The sequence below is a fragment of the Geotrypetes seraphini genome, chromosome 5, assembly GCF_902459505.1.
Source record: "Geotrypetes seraphini chromosome 5, aGeoSer1.1, whole genome shotgun sequence".
In the NCBI taxonomy this organism is placed as follows: domain Eukaryota; kingdom Metazoa; phylum Chordata; class Amphibia; order Gymnophiona; family Dermophiidae; genus Geotrypetes; species Geotrypetes seraphini.
The window spans coordinates 137218708-137238952 of record NC_047088.1 but is presented as its reverse complement, the minus strand read 5'-3'; positions in this window follow the sequence as shown (position 1 = coordinate 137238952).

Sequence of the window (20245 nt, the reverse complement as noted above, 5' to 3'; positions counted from 1 at the left end):
CATCTGTTCTGGGTATCTTTGTGTTACAACTTGGTTGTGAGCCCTGTATTTTTTCATGTCAGATTATAGTTCTGCCAACTGCGCATTGAGGTAGCAAGGTGTCAGAGAGGAAGGAAAGTCTGGGCTAAAATCAACAGTGAAAACAAAAAGAACTTGAGTACCTGATTGTAAAACCTTGATAGGCAGTATATAAAATCCTAATAAACTTGATAAACTTGAGATTTGTTGATTAAGCAAAGGCTTAATCAACCAATTGTCAACATACAATTCCAAAAGATGGTCAGTGTCCACAGATGTGTTCTGGTATAACTACCATCAGCTATTACAAATCCTCTTTTAAAATAAGGGATAAAAGGATAAGATGACAAAAAAAGTTGTGCAAAAAGCCCCACACTGCATAGTGCATAACAGTCAGGTTCCTACATAAGAATCCAGTAGTCCCAACTCAATTTACACTACAGGTAGTTCTTGCTAAGCTCTTTAAAATCATTTAGTAGATAAATAAATAATAGGTCTGTACAAAGCTGCTGTCTGGAAAAGTCAATGTGCTCTAGCAATCTTAAGCCAGGTCAAATCCCAGTGGGTCCCATTTCAGCAAGCTGTAGCTTGCATCATGAGGATCAATTCTTTAATGCATAATGAAGGGTTTCTCTCCAGTGGAAAAGCATTCATTCTTTAAATGCTAAAAGCTGCAAGGAGAAGCAGAGGACAGTAAATTCAAGGTATGAATAGGAAAGGATTTCAAATATAGGGGTTAATTAATATTGAAATGTAAGAAATATTAACCACACTCAAAGCATAATAGATGCATTTTGAAATGCAGATTTTAGTGTATCCCATTAAAAGATTATTACAGATTTTCCATTAAGAAAAGGCTTTTTCTGGGTTTTGCATGCACAAAGCTGCAGAGTTCTGCTCATATTTTAAGCTCCTTTCTATTTTTACCTCTCACAAGAGCATGCATCCTTACCATTGTTTTTGTCCAAATAATGCAAAATAATGAATACCATTGTGTAAGTGTTTCTTCAAAGCCTAATGAAAAAGTTGCTTAAGCCAGCAATCTCATCCAATAACTTTTTATTTTGCTTCTGGGATAAAACATATTTCATTTTTATGTTCTAGCCTGGCAGGTTACTTGGGAGCAAGGTGTCGCTTTTCTAGATTCCTTATTTTATCCAATTAAAAGAAACTTCTTAGTTCTTAAGGGTTTTAGTTTTACTTTTTACTGCTGCAGACCAAGGCCTCCCACATGGAAATTCCCTGTGCATAGATGTGCAGTACCACCTACTGGACAAAGGCATAAGCACAAGCATAAGCATGATGAAACAGAAACATGATGGCAGAAAAAGGCCAAATGGCCCATCTAGTCTGCCCTATCTTTAAGCATTATCTCTATAGGTGTATTCATTAATAAAATCACCACAACTAAATTGTCAATACCATACACCTAATGATGCCCATCTATTTAAAGCCAATATTTTTGTACGTCTTTGCAGATTCTTCAGAAATGCCTCCTTAAAATACACGGCTGACTGAATTCTCCTTAAGCATTAATTTCATCATTTAATCTGCTTTTTTTACATAATTTTGTGTATATAAAAGTGCTTCCCTATTAGATATAATTAAGAATCCCTATTAGAGTAATGAATGGTTTAGGATTCGCAAGGGTGAATTGTGAATCATTTCCTTAGTTCTTTCTTTATAATTTATTTATTTGAAATTGTATCATGTCTCCCCATTGTTGTGGGCTTGAAAAGGAATTTTGTATGAATGACTACGTATTGTTAAATTTGAGAAAGATCCTTTTTTTCTTGGTATCATCTGATATTGTAACTATTAAATTTATAAATAAATAAAAAAAGAAGTCTTCTTTCCGACGTCAATTCTGACGTCAGAGAGAACATTCCGGGCCAGGCAATCACTGGCTGGCCTGGAACGTCCTCTCCGACATCAGAATTGACATTGGAAAGAAGACTTCTTGTCTGCGATTAGCAGCAGCAGCGGGGAGGTAAGACTGCAGCGGCGCAGACCGGAGGAAAGGAAGGAGAGAGGCTTTTTTTTTTCCGCAGCAGGGAGGGAAGGATGTAGGTAGGCAAGCTGGTTGGCTTTAGCGCAGCAGGAAGGGAGGGAGATAGCTAGGCAGGCAGGCTGGCTTTGGGGGTGGACAAAATCTGGAAGGCAGTGAGGGACATAAGGAGGCACTGGGGGCACTAAGGACACAGGACGGAGGCACTGGGGGCACTAAGGACAAGGGAATGAGGCACTGGGGGCACTATGGACAGAGGACGGAGGCACTGGGGGCACTAAGGACACAGGACGGAGGTACTGGGGCACTAAGGACATGGGAAGGAGGCACTGGGGGCACTATGGACACAGGACGGAGGCACTGGGGGCACTAAGGACACAGGACGGAGGTACTGGGGACACTAAGGACACAGGATAGAGGCACTGGGGGCACTAAGGACATGGGAAGGAGTCACTGGGGGCTCAGCTTCCTGTTTCCGCCCAAGCAGTTCAGTCAGGGGAAGCTTTTGACTGAGCACCTGTTGCCGATCTGAAGTTCTGCTGATGCCGGGAGAAGGAGGCCGAATTTGAGTGCTGTCGCGGGGCAGGGGGGGGCGTCGATGCCGCTCAGTGCCATCGCGGGGGAGGGGGGGTGGACTTGCCGATCTTGTTGCCAAAATAGGAAAGGTGAGAGAGAAAGATGGGCCTGTGGTGGATGGAGAGATTGAGAGAAGGGGACAGATGATGGAAGTGGGAGAAAGAGAGAGAAGGGGCAGATGATGGAAGTGGGGAGAAGGGGCAGATGATGGAAGTGGGGAGAGAGAAAAGGGCAGGTGATGGAAGTGGGGGAAAGAGAGAAGGGGCAGATGATGGAAGTGGAGAGAAGGGATAGAGAGAAGAGGGCAGAGGATGGAAGGAGGGGATATATAAAAGGAGGGCACATGATGGGGGAAAAGGATTGAGTTAGGGAAATACTGGAGGGGGTGAGGGAAAGAGGTGGCGAGCTCTAGGTAGACAGTAAAAAAGGAAATTGATGAGAGGGTAGTAAGAACGTAATATAGATGGATGCAGAAAATAAATTGAAAAGGAAAATGAGGGAAGAAAGGGATTGCAGAAGAGAGGTGTGGGAGAGGGAAGGAGAGGAGAGAGATGCCAGACCAATGGGGGTGAAAGGAGAGATGGAAGGGGGAGGCATACAGTTTCTGGAAGATGCCATATAGGGGCAGAGAGATGGCAGACAGTGGATGGAAGGAAGAGAGTAACAAGAAGATGAGGAAAGCAGAAACCACAGAAGACAAAGGTAGAAAAAAATTTCTATTTATTTATTGCTTTAGGAGACATGTGTCACTGTTTCTGTGAAGCATTGTATGCAGAGTCCAGCTTCTTGCTGGTTCAATTTAACCTTTGTCTATGTATTTCTATTTTATCCCCCCCTTTTACAAAACTGTGGAGTGTTTTTTTAGCGCCAGCCGTGGTGGTAACAGCTCTGATGCTCAGAATTCTATGAGCTTCAGAGCTGTTACCACCATGGCTAAAATCCACCATGGCTAAAACTACCACCATGGCTAAAACTACAGTTTTGTAAAAGAGGGAGGGGTTAGTTTGTAATGACATATTCCATACTAGGCGAAGGTATTTTCTGTGTTCTGTGTGTTCGAAAGACATGGTTTTCTGTTAGGATTGACGGTGTAGGATTGATCTGTACTAGTTTGGTTTGTTTAGTTTTACAATGGGTATATTGATGTTGTACTGCTCACAGCATATGTAAGATGCTGCCTTTTCCTAGGTACTCATGTGTGACGTGTGGCTTGTTACTAAAAATCATGTTTTTCGTACAGATGGGGGGGGGGGGGGGGTGTGCCAAAAAATGATGGGCCCCGGGTGTCACATATGCTAGGTACGCCACTGCTTAATAAAATAGAACACAAAATGCTGAAGAGACCCAAGATGACATCAGATAGTTTTGACACAATGCAGTGAGCTCATTTAGGCTGGTTCTTTTTTTAAAAAAATTCTTTATTCATTTTCAAAATTACATTAAGTGTTAAATATTTTCATTCACATTAACCATAAGTACATCACTTACAAACAATCATTAGTACATTACATAAATTCTTATCTCTACCCCTTTCCCATCCCTCCCACCCATATATTCAATTATCATATAAAACATATAATAATAAAATTCCCCCCTCCCTACACCTTAAATTGATAAATATAAGGGAAACAATTTCAATTAATCTTTACAATATTTTACAATATTTAGGCTGGTTCTAATAGAGAAGCATAAGGAAAAAGTTTGCTCTTATCCACCTGGGAGTGGCTCGACCTCAATTCTGATACTGATCTGAACATCTATTGCAAGCTATGCTGGTTTGGCACCAATTACTGCAGCAGTGGAAGCTCAGGAGCAGGGGTATAAAAAAGGAGGTTCAGCCCTTGGCATTTGTGATGTCTCGCTTAGCCCAAACTGTGCAAGATTACTCCAATGCTAAGGACTAGGCTACTGCCAAAAACTGAGCAGTGCAAAGCTGATGCAGAAATTGCTGTGGTATTTTTGAACATGGGAGGTCATTGAAAGCGGAACACTGGGCCTACTTTGGAGCTACAAGATCAGGGCTTAAAGCTGAATTATCTGTATGGAGGGTGGTGAAAACAAAATGAATAACTTTGTCTGAAACTTGGCAAGCTAATGGTGATTTGGAATGCTTTGTCTTGAAAAAGCTGGACATAGCTGGGACAGTCTGCGTTCCTTACTAGCTCAGGTAAAGCAACAAGAAGAATTTTTAAGAGAATAGTTTAAGTTGGAGAATCTGATGGGAAAGTGCTAGCATGCATGTAGAATTGATTAAAGACAAGAACTAGATCCATCAAAAGTTAGAAATGATTGACAATCAGTAGTAACATTCAACTGCCTCTTTTATTTCATTTTGTTCACCCTGGCAACGGAAAGAAGTTGGGTTTGTTTTTGGTTTTTTTTAAATAAATCTTTATTCATTTTTTAAACTCATAATAAGTATAACACAAATACAATCATTTTATACTTTAACATTACTTATTATATCATCAAATTATAGCTTTCATCAAATATCCCCCTCCCTTATATCCAACAATTAATCATAAGCAGAAGAAATCATAAAATATTCCCATCCCCCACCCCCTAGATGTGTATGAACAAAAGGGAATTAATATTTATTCTATGCAATAATTTCAATCTTTACAGTATCTTGTTAATGGCTCCCAAATAACCTGAAATTTCTTAAAATTTCCTTGCTGCACGGCAATTATCCTTTCCATTTTGAAAATGTGACACAAAAAGTTCCACCAAAAGCTATAATTCAACCTATCCCAATTTTTCCAATTATTTGTAATCTGTTTTATGGCAACCCCTGTCTTAATGAGTAGAAGCTTATTGTTATTAGAGAATATTTGGCTTTTTGCTCTCATTGGCATGCCAAACAATACGGTTTCATAAGATAATGCCACCGGATTATCTAACAAATTATTTATTTGACCCCATATTGATTTCCAAAAAGCAAGTATTAATGTCAATAGAATAACAAATGATCTAATGTCCTAGCTTCAAGATGACAGTGCCAGCATCTATTAGATTTAGAGCTAACTTCTATAAACAAACTGGGGTCCAAAATGCTCTATGTAACAGAAAAAAATAAGTTTGTCTCATAGATGCCGACACTGTACATCTCATCCTCCAAGCCCAAATACGTGGCCATTGAGATGCAGTAATTTGATGCTTGATCTCAATGCTCCAAATGTCCCAAAGACCAGTCTTTGGTTTCTTATTTAAAAATCCACTGAGTGGCCTGATGTCCCAGGAAGTCCACCTGAAAGCATAAGAGCGGCAAACTATACTGATTACTGAGATTTTTCCATTCAGGGAACCCAACCTGAATGGCCTGCTTCAACTGCAACCATCTATAATTTTGTGATTTATTAAGACCAAATTTGTGTTGCAAATGTGAAAAATCAAGCAGCTTACCATCTGAAATAACATCATCCAAAGTACGTATACCCGCCATCATCCAATACTTCCAGATGACCTTGAATCCACCAATTTGAATCTTGGAGTTCAGCCATAGGGTCTGATGAGTTGATTTATGAACTGAAATAGGTGTTAAATTATTCACATATTTTAAGGTTTTCAATGTATCTTTTAGGATTCTATTATCCTTATATAATCTAGGCATCTTAATACTCAACCTCAATGGTGACATGAGTTGCCATTCCAACCATAACCAGTCTGGGAGATTTTCCATGAGCTCAGGGAGGATCCAGTACATACCCTGAAGCAAAATATAGGCTTGATGGTACCTATAAAAGTTGGGAAAATTTACCCCACCCTCCACAATTGGTTTTTATAGAGGTATCATGGCAAGTCTTGCTGGTTTCCCCAGCCAAATAAATTTTGTCAGAATACCATTTAATTTCTTATAAAAGGACCCCTGAAAAAACAATGGTAACATCCCCATTTGGTAACAAGCCACAGGCAGAATCATCATCTTAACTGTTTGGACTCTCCCCCACCAAGACAGATGTAATGGGTTCCAATGCTCACACATTTCTGTGACCTTCAGCAATAAAGATTTTTCATTTACTTTCATAGTTTCTTCCATTGTACTTTTTATCCATATATCTAAATATTTTATACCCTCTTCCTTCCAGAGAAAAGGGAATGTATCAAATAATCCTTTTGTACAATATACATTTAGTGGAAAAACCTCTGATTTGCTCCAGTTTATTTTGTAACCAGAGAATTTTCCAAATCTATCAATCGGATCTAGTAAATGCGGAATGGTGGTTTCAGGATTCCTCAAATGAAGCAATGTGTCATCCGCATAAGCAGAGACCTTATATTCCCAACCTGTATAAGAAGTTTTTAAGTTATTCCATAGGACAGATTGTGGCACTGATTGTTATATATGTGATCATATGCCCATGCCCTATGTTGGACAGACTTTGTGACATTTTAGAACACGAATGGGTGAACACAGAACTAATATTACCCATTTGAGAATGGAAGAACCTGTAGTACAACACTGGGTTAAAGAACATCATGGCCTACAGGAGCTACAATGTACTGTTATTGATCACATCCCTGCACCCCGGTAGAAGAACATTATTACTGCAGTGGGACAGGAGTGGATTTTCAGATTGAATTCTGAAGAACCATATGACATGAATGCTAAGACAGAGTGGTGCCATTTTTTTGAGCATGTTTCTTCATTTTTTTTAAACTCTATCACTCTGGCGGTAGCCTTGATTTCTTGCACTTGACTGCAGTCTCAATGTTGATTCCTTTTTGCTGCATACCCCTTTAACATGATCGAAACAATCAAGATATTGAAGGGAATTGACTTAGTAGAGAAAGAGAAATTGTTCACCCTCTCCAAGGTGAAGAGAACGAGAGGACACTTGCTAAAGTTAAAAGGGGATAGATTCCTTACAAATTTAAGGAAGTTCTTCTTCACCCAGAGAGTGGTAGAAATCTGGAACGCTCTTCCAGAGGCTGTTATAGAGGAAAGCACCCTTCAGGGATTCAAGAAAAGGTTAGAGAGGTTCCTGCTGGACCAGAACATATGCAGGTAAGGCTAGACTCAAATAGGGCACTGGTCTTTGACCTAAGGGCCACCCCATGAGTGGACTGCAGGGCACGATAGACCACTGGTCTGACCCAGCAGCGGCAATTCATATGTTCTTAACAAGATCCTTCAATGATTGGGGTTAGATTGTTTCTATTTCTGAATGGGTGTTTAAAAGTGTCAATCAACGCACAGTGGCCATCTTTGCGTGGGCGTTGGTGAGCACAAAGAGTGCCTATGTTATGCGAGTGGAATTGAGCTATATACGTTTTGTGCAATAAGATTTCATCTTTCTTTTTTGCTGTGTGCTTATTTTTACAATTGTCTGTTGTCTTACAGGCTTAGTCCTGCCTTTCCCTGATGCAGCCGTAAGGCAAAACACTGGCCATAGTTGGTCAGACGGGTTAAGAACATAAGAACATAAGCTGTGCCTCTGCTGGGTCAGACCTGAGGTCCATCATGCTCACGCGGCGGCCCATCAGGTCCAGGACCTGTATACTAGCCCTCTATCTATACCCTTCTATCCCCTTTTCCTTCAGAAAATTGTCCAATCCCTTCTTGAAATCCAATACCATACCCTGTCCTATCACTCCCTCTGGAAGCGCGTTTCAGGTGTCCACCACCCATTGGGTGAAGAAGAACGTCCTAGCATTGGTTCTGAATCTGTCTCCTTTTAATTTTTCGGAATGCCCTCTCGTTCTTGTAGTTGTCGAAAGTTTGAAGAATCTGTCCCTCTCCACTTTCTCTATGCCCTTCATGATCTTATAAGTCTCTATCATATCTCCTCTAAGTCTCCACTTCTCCAGTGAAAAAAGCCTGTCTCTCTAATCTTTCAGCGTATGAAAGTTTTCCATACCTTTTATCAAACGCGTCGCTCTTTTCTGAACCCTCTTGAGTATCGCCATATCCTTCTTTAGGTACGGCGACCAATATTGGACGCAGTACTCCAGATGCAGGTGCACCATCGCCCGATACAACAGAAGGATAACTTCTTTTGTTCTGCTTGTAATACCCTTCTTGATTATTCCTAGCATTCTATTTGCTTTCTTAGCAGCCGCTGTGCATTGTGCCGATGGCTTCATTGTCATGTCCACTATTACCCCCAAGTCCCTTTCTTGGGAACTCTCACTCAATAATAGCCCTCACATTGTATAGCTGTACCTCAGGTTTCTGTTTCCTACGTGTAAGACTTTGCATTTCTCTACATTGAACTTCATCTGCCATCTTGTCGCCCACTCCCCTAGTTTGTTTAGGTCCCTTTGTAAATCTTTGCAGTCCTCTTTAGTCCTAGCCCCATTGAATAGCTTGGTGTCATCTGCGAATTTTATTACTTCGCTCTTCGTCCCCGTTTCTAGATCATTTATAAATACATTGAATAGCAGCGGTCCAAGCACCTACCCCTGCGGAACACCACTCGTGACCTTCCTCCAGTCCGAGTAGTGTCTCTTCACTCCTACCCTCTGCTTTCTGCCTGCCAACCAATTCCTGATCCATCTGTGTACGTCTCCTTCCACCCCATGGTTCTTTAGTTTCTGAAGTAGGCGTTCATGTGGTACCTTGTCAACGGCCTTTTTGAAGTCTAAGTATACAATGTCTATGGGGTCCCCTTTGTCCATCCGTTTGTTAATTTCTTCGAAGAAGTGCAATAAAGTTTGTCAGGCATGATCTTCCCTTGCAGAAGCCATGTTGGCTTGTTTTCATAAGTTTATGCCTCTCCAGATGCTCCTCGATGCTATCTTTTATCAGCGCTTCCACCATTTTCCCTGGAACAGAGGTCAGACTTACCAGTCTGTAGTTCCCTGGGTCACCTCTCGATCCCTTTTTAAAGATGGGCGTAACATTGGCTATCTTCCAATCCTCCGGGATCACGCCTGTTTTCAGGGATAGATTACAAACCTGCTGTAGTAGTTCCGCTATTTCCTCCTTTAGTTCTTTCAATACTCTAGGATGGATTACGTCCAGGCCCGGCGATTTGTCAGATTTTAATTTTTCTATCTGCCTGTGTACGTCCTCAAGGCTTACTTCCATGGATGTTAATTTCTCTGCTTGGTCTCCTTTGAAGATTTGTTCAGGTTCCGGTATGTTGGATGTGTCTTCTTTTGTAAATACTGATGAAAAGAACATGTTTAGTCTTTCCGCCACTTCTCTCTCCTCCTTCACCACTCCCTTCCTATATCCGTCATCCAGCGGTCCCATCTCCTCCCTAGCCAGCTGCTTCCCTTTAACATATCTGAAGAACAATTTGAAATTTTGTGCTTCCCTGGCTAGCCTCTCTTCATATTCTCTTTTTGCTTTTCTAACCACGAGGTGACATTCTTTTTTATACTTTCTGTGTTCATTCCAATTCTCCTCAGTTTTGCCCTTTTTCCATTTCTTGAATGAATTCTTCTTATCCCCTATTGCTTTCTTCACTTCTTTAGTTATCCACGCCGGGTCTTTTGTTCGGCTCTTTATGCACCCTTTTCTGAATCTGGGGATATACTGCTTACCGTGTCCTTGAATAAAGACCAGGCTTGCTCTACAGTCTGCCATTTCTTTGTGTTGTTCCTGAGTTTCTTCCTTACCATTACCCTCATTGCTTCATAGTTTCCTTTCTTGAAGTTAAAAGTTGTCGCTGTGGTTCACTTTCCCTTTGGTATTCCTACTTCAACTTTGAACTTGATCATGTTATGATCGCTGTTTCCCAACGGTCCCACTACTTCCACGTCCTTTGCAGGTCCTCTTATCCCATTAAGGATTAGATCCAGAGTGGCATTTCCTCTCATCGGTTCGCTGACAAGCTGATCCATGAAGCAGTCCTGTATAGCTTCCAGGAATCCGGTCTCCCTAGTGCATTTTGAGTTTCCAAGACTCCAGTCTATTCCGGGATAGTTGAAGTCTCCCATAATGATCGTGTTACCGTTTTTGCATTCCTGTTTCATCTCAGCTTCCATTTCTTCATCGATAGTTTTGTTTTACCCAGGTGGACGATAGTACAAGCCCATCTTTATCTCGGGCCCTTTCCTTCCCGGTATTTTAACCCATAACAATTCCAATTTGTTGGTCGTCGCTGCTGTGTCCACTTTGGTCGAGTGTATGCTTTCTTTTATGTATAGAACTATTCCTCCTCCTTTCTGCCCTGACATGTCCTCACGATAGAGTTTGTACCCCGGCAGTGTTATGAGTACATCCAGCCTCACACGCAATAAGATAAGTGATTTGATAAGACTATTCATTTAAGTAAGCGATATATTTAACTGTTTATGCACATATGGGGTTTTTTTTTAACATTATGCCTATGAAGTGATGTACCCTCTCTAGTTGGTGGAGGGTTTCTCCCTAATGGGATCTGAGGATTTTCCTTTGTGTATTAACACAGCTCTCTTCTTGTGTTTTTTGCACAGCTGGTTTTTTGTTTGTTTTTTGAATAGTAATTGTTCTAGCTGGGGGTATTTGGATATTGTGAACCACACTATTTAATAATAATAATTTTATTCTTATATACTGCCATACTGAAAAAGTTCTAGGTGGTTCACAACAAGGTGAGCTAATACATGGGATACAGAAAAATACAAATTAGAATAATGGACTTAAAAACAGATAAAGACAGAAAGCTTTTACAATATAGTGCAGAAAATATCGGCATGACAGGGAAAGAAGTAATACATAGAACAGATAAAATACATCAAGTTGAATATAAGGAACCTGATTGAAAAATGAAGCAGAATGCATTAAGATACCAGCCTATCAAAGAGTTGAGTCTTTAACAGTTTTCTAAAATCAAGATAGGAAAATATAATTTTTCCAAGCCATAAATTCAATTTAGTGGCTTGAAATGAGAGGGTTCTCTCAAGGAACTTCTTATAATGACAGGATTTTATGGAGGGAAATGAAAACAAGTGCACTCTACGTGTGGTATTTTTGGCGTGACTCAAAGAAAAATGAGACACAAGAAAACCCGGTAACAAACCTGAAACTGATTTATAACAAATACAAGAAAATTTACTCTCTGTTTTGTCTTTCAGTTGGTTCTTAATCCATATTAGGACAGTACTATCCCATGACTTTCTAATTTTATGCAAATACACAATATTAGCCAGTTCACCTTTATTCATATGATCATTTACCCCTTCAATGAAATGCAGTGGATTGGTGAGACAAGATTTCCCTTGACTAAATCCATATTGGATTTTTCTCATTAATCCAAGCTTATTTATATGTTCTGTATTGGCGCTAACTATATATATTATGTAAAATAAATAATTAAGTGATGTATTGAGTGTGTTCAGTACCTCCTTTCACACCGGTTACTCGAAAAGAAGACCAATGGGCTGGAGAACCATCATAGCATCACTTGGTTCTCCATTGTCCCTAAGCCTGTTAATCACTATTATAAAAAGTGAACTATTTGCAGTAAATCAATCATTCAGTTATAAACTATAACCATCCATAAATAGCATGTTAAATTCACTTATCTGAATGAATGTAGCTTATTGAAGAGATGAACTCTGGTATTAGGTCAATGCTGGTAGTTCCTTCAAAACAACTGACTGGTGAAAAATTTATTCCAAGCACCTGGAGTGCAATTAAAACACAAAATTTACTGTAATCCAAAATGTGCGTTCGTGTAGCTGCCCATAAACACAAAGTTGCTCCCCTCAACTCTAGCCAAGTTTCAAATATCTTTTTCAGGATGGGCGGATGTCAAAAATCAATGAAAACACCACCCTTCTTTGAGTTGTAGCCCAAAAATTGTTTTAAAATCAACAATTCTATCTTTGCTATACTGTTATCTCCATTCAAAATCTGTAAACAAAATAAAATTACTAATATGTATTTATATTTTAAAAAACGTACTTAAGAGGGGCATAATCAAAAGAAACGTCTACGTCCATTTTGGCTTAACTCACAAGCCGTCCAAAGTTTGACACGGGAAAGCTCCATTTTCAAAAAATACGTCCAGCATATTTTTTTTTTCCGAAAATCGTCCAACTGTACGTCCAGCCGTCTGATCATCTAGACTGCTAAGTCATCCATCTTTATACCCCATTTTCGATTCATCCAACTCAAAAACGCTTAGAAAAAGACCTTTTGGGTGTAGGAGGGGACAGAAAAGTAAGGGACTGGACACCCAGACATGGCACCAGAGTAGTGGGGCACCTTACAGGGCACTGCTATGAACTTCACAAAAAGGGTGCCACATAAACATCTCACAACAGCTCCCTTATAGGTCATGGTGAGCCCCCCCAAAACACCCTCAGAATCTACTAGACCCACCTATCTACCACCCCAATAGCCCTTATGGCTGCAGAGCCACTTATATGGCAGTACAAAAGGGTTTTGGTTTTTTTGGGGGGTGCACATGTTTCTCCATGAATGAAGTGATTAGTGGCTTATGGGCCTGGGTCCTCCTCTCCATGGTTCACTAACCCACCCCTAAGACCACTTAAGCCACCTCTGTGCAGCTCTACTAGGCTTTCCTATGCCAGGCTACCAGGTACTGATGTTCTGGAGGTAGATATGCAAAGTTGTTATTATGGGGGTGATCAGTGATCACTGGGGCTGTGTGTGGGGGTCTGTACTTTGTGTCTGCAGTGCTTATCTGGTCACTTTGGATACCTTTTGTTGACTTAGACCTGGTTTTAGATGGCCTAAGTCACAACGTCCAAGTTCCATCTAGGCAGTGTTATAAAACCTTTGGTTATACATGCAGTACGACAAAGTCTAGGACGTCCCACGTCCCGCCCAAATCCCGCCCTCACCACTCCTCCTAAAACGCCCCTTTTATCTCTGGTCGTTCAGCAGTACTGTGAAGGCCTAAGTCATTTTTAAATACGTCTAAAACCCTGTTTGATTATCTGCACTTGGACGTCTTTTGTTACTGATCGTCCAAGTGCCGATTTAGGCCGTTTTTTAGACGTTTTTCTGTTTCGATTATGAGCCCCAAAGTGAATAAAAAAACAGGTTTCAAAAGGTACCGGCGCATGAAAAATGCCTGGTTGTAAACTAATTACTATGTAATGCACTGAACTTTTAAATTGGCTCACAGAACATAAGCTGTTGCTTATATAGTAACGCACCTATCTCCCTAATGACCCATTGGCCACTCAATCTCATTGTTTAATCCCTTACGGTATCCCATTCATAAATTATCTTTTGCTTTTTAAACAAGAGGTATTATGTGGAGAAACTCTGAGAAGAACTACAAACTTGAGGTCTTCTAAACTATGATGATATTCTAACCAATGAGAGGTAAGCGGAGCTTCCTGTTTTTCAATATGTATAGTACTAAGATGTTCTATTATTTGTATTTTAATGGAGTGTTGGGTCTGCCCTATATAATATTTACCATAGTGACACCATATACAATATACTAGAGGCTATCTCTTCAATTAACTACAGTCATTCAGATAAGTGAATTTAACTTGCTATTTATGGATAGTTACAAGTTTATAACTGAATGATTGATTTACTGCAAACAGTTAACTTTTTATAATAGTGATCAACAGGCTTAGGGACAATGGAGAACCGAATGATGCTATGATGGTTCTCCGGCTCATTGGTCTTCTTTTTGAATGACCGGTGAGAAAGTGGGTACTGAGCACACTCAATACATCACTTAATTATTTGTTATTTTATATAATATATATATAGTTAAGCACCAATATTGAATGTTTAGATTAGGAGTGTTTATTTAATTTTTTTAATTCCCAAGTATTTATATGTTCTGACATTTTGTTGTTTATAATAATAATTATTTATATACTGCAATACCTAATGGTTCAGTGCAGTTTACACTAAAAACACAGTGAATTTATACCACAAAACACAGTACATTATATATAAAATATAACATTAAGAAATTATTAACTTATCTAGATTATACATATTTATCAAACAGATAAGTTTTTAACAGTTTTCTAAAGGCCTGGTAAGAAGAATTTAAGATCAAACCACTAAAACTTTTGTTCTAAGAGGAGGTAAATTAATAATCCCTATATGAGTAAGGAATGGTTCGGGATTTGTGAGGGTGAATCGTGAATTATTCCTTTTTCTTTTTACTTATAAACTCGATTTTTGAAACTGTATCATATCTCCCCATTAATGTGGGCTTAGAAAGGAATTTGGTATGGAATGATTATGTAATGTTAATGTTTAACATAAGAACATAAGCAGTGCCTCCGCCGGGTCAGACCATAGGTCCATCCTGCCCAGCAGTCCGCTCCCGCGGCGGCCCAAACAGGTCACGACCCGTCTGAATCACCAGAAGAGGCTCTCTTGCCACCTTGGTTTCTCATTGAAGTCCTGTCTTCCCATCGAAGTCCTAACCCTCCGGTCTTGCACATGCACGACCTGGTTGGGTTTCTATACTTATTACCTGGTTAGCTTTCTATACTTTTGTTACATCCCAGCTCCTCCCTCAGTATCCCACGATCCCTTTATCCCTCAGGAATCCGTCCAATCCCTGTTTGAATCCCTGTACCGTACTCTGCCTGATCACTTCCTCCGGTAGCGCATTCCAAGCGTCCACATCCCTTTGGGTGAAAAAAAACTTCCTTCCATTTGTTTTGAACCTATCTCCCTTCAGTTTCTCCGAATGCCCCCTTGTACTTGTTGTCCCCTTCAGTCTGAAGAATCTGTCCCTATCCACCCTCTCTATGCCCCTCATGATCTTGAAGGTCTCTATCATATCTCCCCTGAGCCTCCTTTTTTCTAGAGAGAAGAGCCCCAGCCTATCCAACCTCTCGGCGTATGGGCAGTGTTCCAGCCCTCTTACCATTTTCGTTGCTCTCCTTTGGACTCTCTCAAGTACAGCCATGTCCTGCTTGAGGTGCGGCGACCAATACTGAACGCAGTATTCCAGATGTGGACGCACCATCGCTCGATACAATGGCATGATGACTTCCCGCGTCCTGGTTGTTATGCCCCTCTTTATGATGCCCAGCATCCTGTTGGCTTTTTTCGAGGCTGCTGCGCACTGTGCAGATGGCTTCAGTGATGCATCCACCAGCACACCCAAGTCTCTCTCAAGTCTGCTGTCTCCCAACAATACCCCCCCCCAATTTGTAGTTGAACAACGGGTTCTTTTTCCCTATATGCATGACCTTGCATTTTTCCACGTTAAAGCGCATTTGCCATTTGTTTGCCCAGTCTTCCAGCTTGTCCAGGTCCCTTTGTAGGTCCTCACACTCCTCCCTGGTCCTAACTCTGCCGCACAGTTTGGTATCGTCTGCAAATTTTATAACCTCGCACTTTGCCTCTTTTTCCAGGTCATTGATAAATATGTTGAAGAGTAACGGCCCCAGCACCGATCCCTGTGGCACACCGCTTGTGACTCCCCGCCAGTCAGAATATTGGCCCTTTACTCCGACCCTCTGCAGTCTACCCGACAACCAGTGCTTGATCCATCTGTGCACATCCCCTCCCACCCCGTGGTTCCACAGCTTCCTAAGCAGCCTTTCATGTGGCACCTTGTCGAAAGCCTTTTGAAAATCGAGGTAAATGATGTCTATGGGTTCCCCATTGTCCACCCGACTGCTTATTCCCTCAAAGAAGTACAGAAGGTTCGTTAGGCATGACCTTCCCTTACAGAATCCGTGCTGGCTTGTTCTCAGTAGGCCATTCCTCTCGATGTGCTCGCAAATCCTTGATCATAGCTTCCACCATCTTCCCTATAATTGAAGTCAGGCTCACCGGCCTGTAGTTCCCGGGGTCACCCCTCGATCCCTTCTTGAAGATAGGTGTGACATTTGCCAATTTCCAGTCCTCTGGTACCTCACCAGTTTTCAAGGATAGGTTGCAAACATGCTGGATTGTGCCCACTATTTCTTGTCTTAGTTCCTTCAGAACCCTTGGGTGGATCCCGTCCGGGCCCGGTGATTTGCCGCATTTTAACCTGTCTATCTGTTTGAGGACATCCTCCTTACTTACCTCTATGTGCTCCAATTTTTCGGCCTGTTCCCTACTCATGAGCTCCTCTGAGTCCGGTATATTAGATGTGTCTTCGCTCGTGAAAACCGACGAGAAGAACGTGTTCAACCTCTCAGCTACCTCTTTATCCTCCTTAATCACTCCCTTCCTATCCCCATCGTCCAACGGCCCCACCTCCTCTCTCGCTGGTCGCTTCCCCTTTACGTAACTGAAGAATGCCTTGAAGTTTTTCGCCTCCCTGGCCAGCCCCTCTTCGTATTCCCCCTTTGCTTTTCTAACCTCTCGGTGGCATTCCTTTTGGCATTTCCTGTGCGCCTGGTGATTTTCCTCTGTTGGGTCCTTTTTCCATCTCCGGAAGGCCTTTATTTCTTTTGTTTAACGTGACAATGTAATGATTAAAATTTATAAAAAAAAAAAAATAAAGTCTATTACGAAATTGTTTGTGTACACAATTTTTATTGAGGGGAAAAATATAAGGTTGTGTTTCATGAAGAACGTCTGTTTTCTACTAGTTCAAAATGATCTAAAAGGTAACTTTGGATGATTCGCATCCTTCTAATAATAATAATAATAACTTTATTTTTGTATACTGCAATACCACAAAACAGTTCAGAGCGGTTTACAGGAGAAGAGACTGTACATATACAGCGAAGATACAGAATACCACAAAACAGTTCAGAGCAGTTTACAGGAGAAGAGACTGTACATATGCAATGAAGATACAGAGAATTAGTTATCAAGTGTATGGTATAAACCAGTGGCAATTACAAAATGATCCAATAACAGTTACTAGGGGGTGCAGAAAGGGGAAGGAAAAACCGGGGAAGAAGAGGTAAAAAGGTGAGAAGGGAGAGGAAGGGCAGGAAGGGAGGCGAGGTCGAGATTAGTAGTTTGGTTGGGAGGGCGGGAGTTAGAGGAATTTATCAAAGAGGTATGATTTGAGAGATTTCCTGAAGGATAGATAAGTTGGGGCAAGAGAGATGAGGGTAGTCAAGCAGTCATTCCATTTGCCAGCTTGGAAAGAAAGGGTTTTGTCGAGGAATCTTTTGTAGATACATCCCTTTGGAGAGGGGTAGGCAGATAGGTGGGCATTGTGAGTACGGTTAGAGCCTGGGAACACGAAGTGGCGTGATAGGGATATCAGGGATGAGCCCGTTAGGGTTTTGAAGCAGAGGCAGGCGAATTTGAAGATGACCCTTGCTTCAAATGGTAACCAATTAAGTTTTCTGTAGAAAGGGCTAACATGGTCTGACTTTTTGAGACCATAGATGAGGCGGACAGCGGTGTTCTGGATGAATCTTAGTTGTTTAATGGTTTTCTTGTAGGAACCCAAGTATATGATGTTACAGTAATCCAGGGTGCTTAAGATTAGGGATTGGACCAGCAAACTGAAGGTGGAGAAATCAAAGTAGTGTTTGATAGAACGGAGTTTCCAAAGGGTGGAGAAGCATTTTTTGACCTGGGTATTGGTATGGTCTTCAAAAGTGAGGCAGCGGTCCAAGATAACTCCGAGAATTTTAATAGTGGAATTGATTGGATACGTTAGCCCATTAAGTTGTAGGGTGGTGGTCGTTAGTTTGTGGTTGGGACTTGCAAGGAAGAACTTGGTTTTATCTGGATTTAGTTTCAGTTTGAAGCGTGTGGTCCAGTGTTCAACCATGGTGAGGACAGTTGAGATGTATTGTTCTGTCTCATGTGACAGTGAGGTAATAGGGATGATGATTGTAATGTCATCTGCGTAAATATAGGATTTCAGGTTTCGGTTCGATAACATGTGTCCCAGTGATGCCATGTAGATATTGAATAGTGACAGAGATAGGGGGGAGCCTTGGGGAACTCCACAGGGGTTGCACCAGGTATGGGAGAAGGTTCCGCCGTTATGGACTTGGTAGGTTCGGTTTTTTAGGAAGCCTGTGAGCCAGGTTAGTACCTGTCTGGAAATGCCAATGGAGTCGAGGCAACTAATCAGTATGTCATGGTCTACTAGGTCGAAAGCACTGCTGAGGTCAAACTGGAGTAGTAGTGCGCTGTTTCCCAGTGAGAATAGTTGGAGGAGGTGATCGGTTAATGAGGCTAGAACGGTTTCCGTACTGTAGTTAGTGCGGAATCCAGACTGGGAGTCGTGAAGGATGTTAAATTTCTCTAGGTAAGACATGAGATTATGATTGACAAGACCTTCCATGATTTTGAGGAAGAGAGGAATATTGGCAATAGGTCTGTAGTTGGTGGCTGCAGAGGGAGGTTCTTTGGGTTTTTTGATTATTGGAGATACGAGGATGTGGCCAAGTTCCAGCGGGAAGTAGCCGGTAGACAAGCAGGTGACCCAGTTGAAGAGTTTGGCTTTGAAGGGGAGGGCAGTTTCATGATGGGTGGAGGGCAGTTATCTAGTAAGCAGTTGGATTTGGAATATTTTGAGTATAGCTTGAGAAATAGGTTCCAATCTGGGTTTTTGAAGCGAGACCAGGTCATGTCGGCAGTTGAGCCATTGTTTTCTGGGGAAGGTAGATGGATAGATGGGCAAGTGCTAGATGTTGCGAGAGATGTTTTCAAGTTAAGAATTTTGTTGGCGAATTGGTCGGCTAGATTTGTCGGGGAGGGTGGTAGTTCTGTGGGGGAGCTTTTATGTGGGTCGGTGTCAAATAAGGAGTTAACTAGTCTGAAGAGTTTATTGCTGTTCAGGGATGGGGTGTTGATAGATTGGGAGTAATATTTGTGGCGCTTTTATTTGATCATTCTTTTATATTCTGTAACTTTTATTCGCCAGGAGTGTCGATGTTTGTGCCTGATTTGCACCAGGTTCTTTCCAGTTTGCGTATTTCTCGTTTCAGGGTAAGTAGGTCAGCATCAAACCATTTAGCAGATGAGCGGTGTTTTTTCTTGCAAAGTTTCAGTGGAGCGATGTCATTTAGGACCTTATTGCTGAAATTGTTCCAACCTGAGATGAAATTAGGGTCTAGGTCTGGGATGGATGTTGGGTTGTAGTGGGACCAGAATTCTTCAGGGTTAAGTTGGCCTCTAGACCATATTGTTTTTTCTTTGTGGATGGTTCTTGGTTGCTTTTTGGTTTGTTTGTTTTTTTAAGTGAAATCTGTTTTTATTAAGCAACAACCATAACACAGGTAAACAACAGGACAAAGCTATTTCAAATATGGAAAACAAAGCTCCCTACCCCCAAGAGGACTGGACTCTGATGTCCTCTCAGGTTACAAAGTAATAAAGAAATGAAGAAGGGGAGGTGACTTTAAAAAAAGCTCTTGCCCAGAGTGAACAACGCTGGATTTTTAAATTAAATTCAGTTTATCCTAATGGGCTTAATAAAAACCTGGAGTGGCAACACTTTTATTAGTTCAACTGTGCAATATATTTTTTGAACAGGTGGTGGCGCTACTGAGATTATTTGTAGTTAGATGTTGAACATCGGGCAGGAAGAGATTATTCAGCCCTTCCTCCTTAAAAGTAAAATGAGCTTTGTGCACGTACTGACGCTCTGTGGAATCACTAGTTTAAATAGAGGGTGTGTTGCCGTGTTTGCTTGGGGCCAACACAGTTTTGGAGCTTTGAAAAAGTTAACATAAGGTAAAAAGATTAGCTTGTGTTAGGACTAGTATTGTTTGACTTCATTTAATTTAAGGTTCTAACTTTTAGCTCTTGTTTTAGCGTTGCTTAAGTCATTTCCCTGATACAGCGGGTGCTACAGTTTTGCCCTGTGAAACAAAGGCCTTGTTGGATAT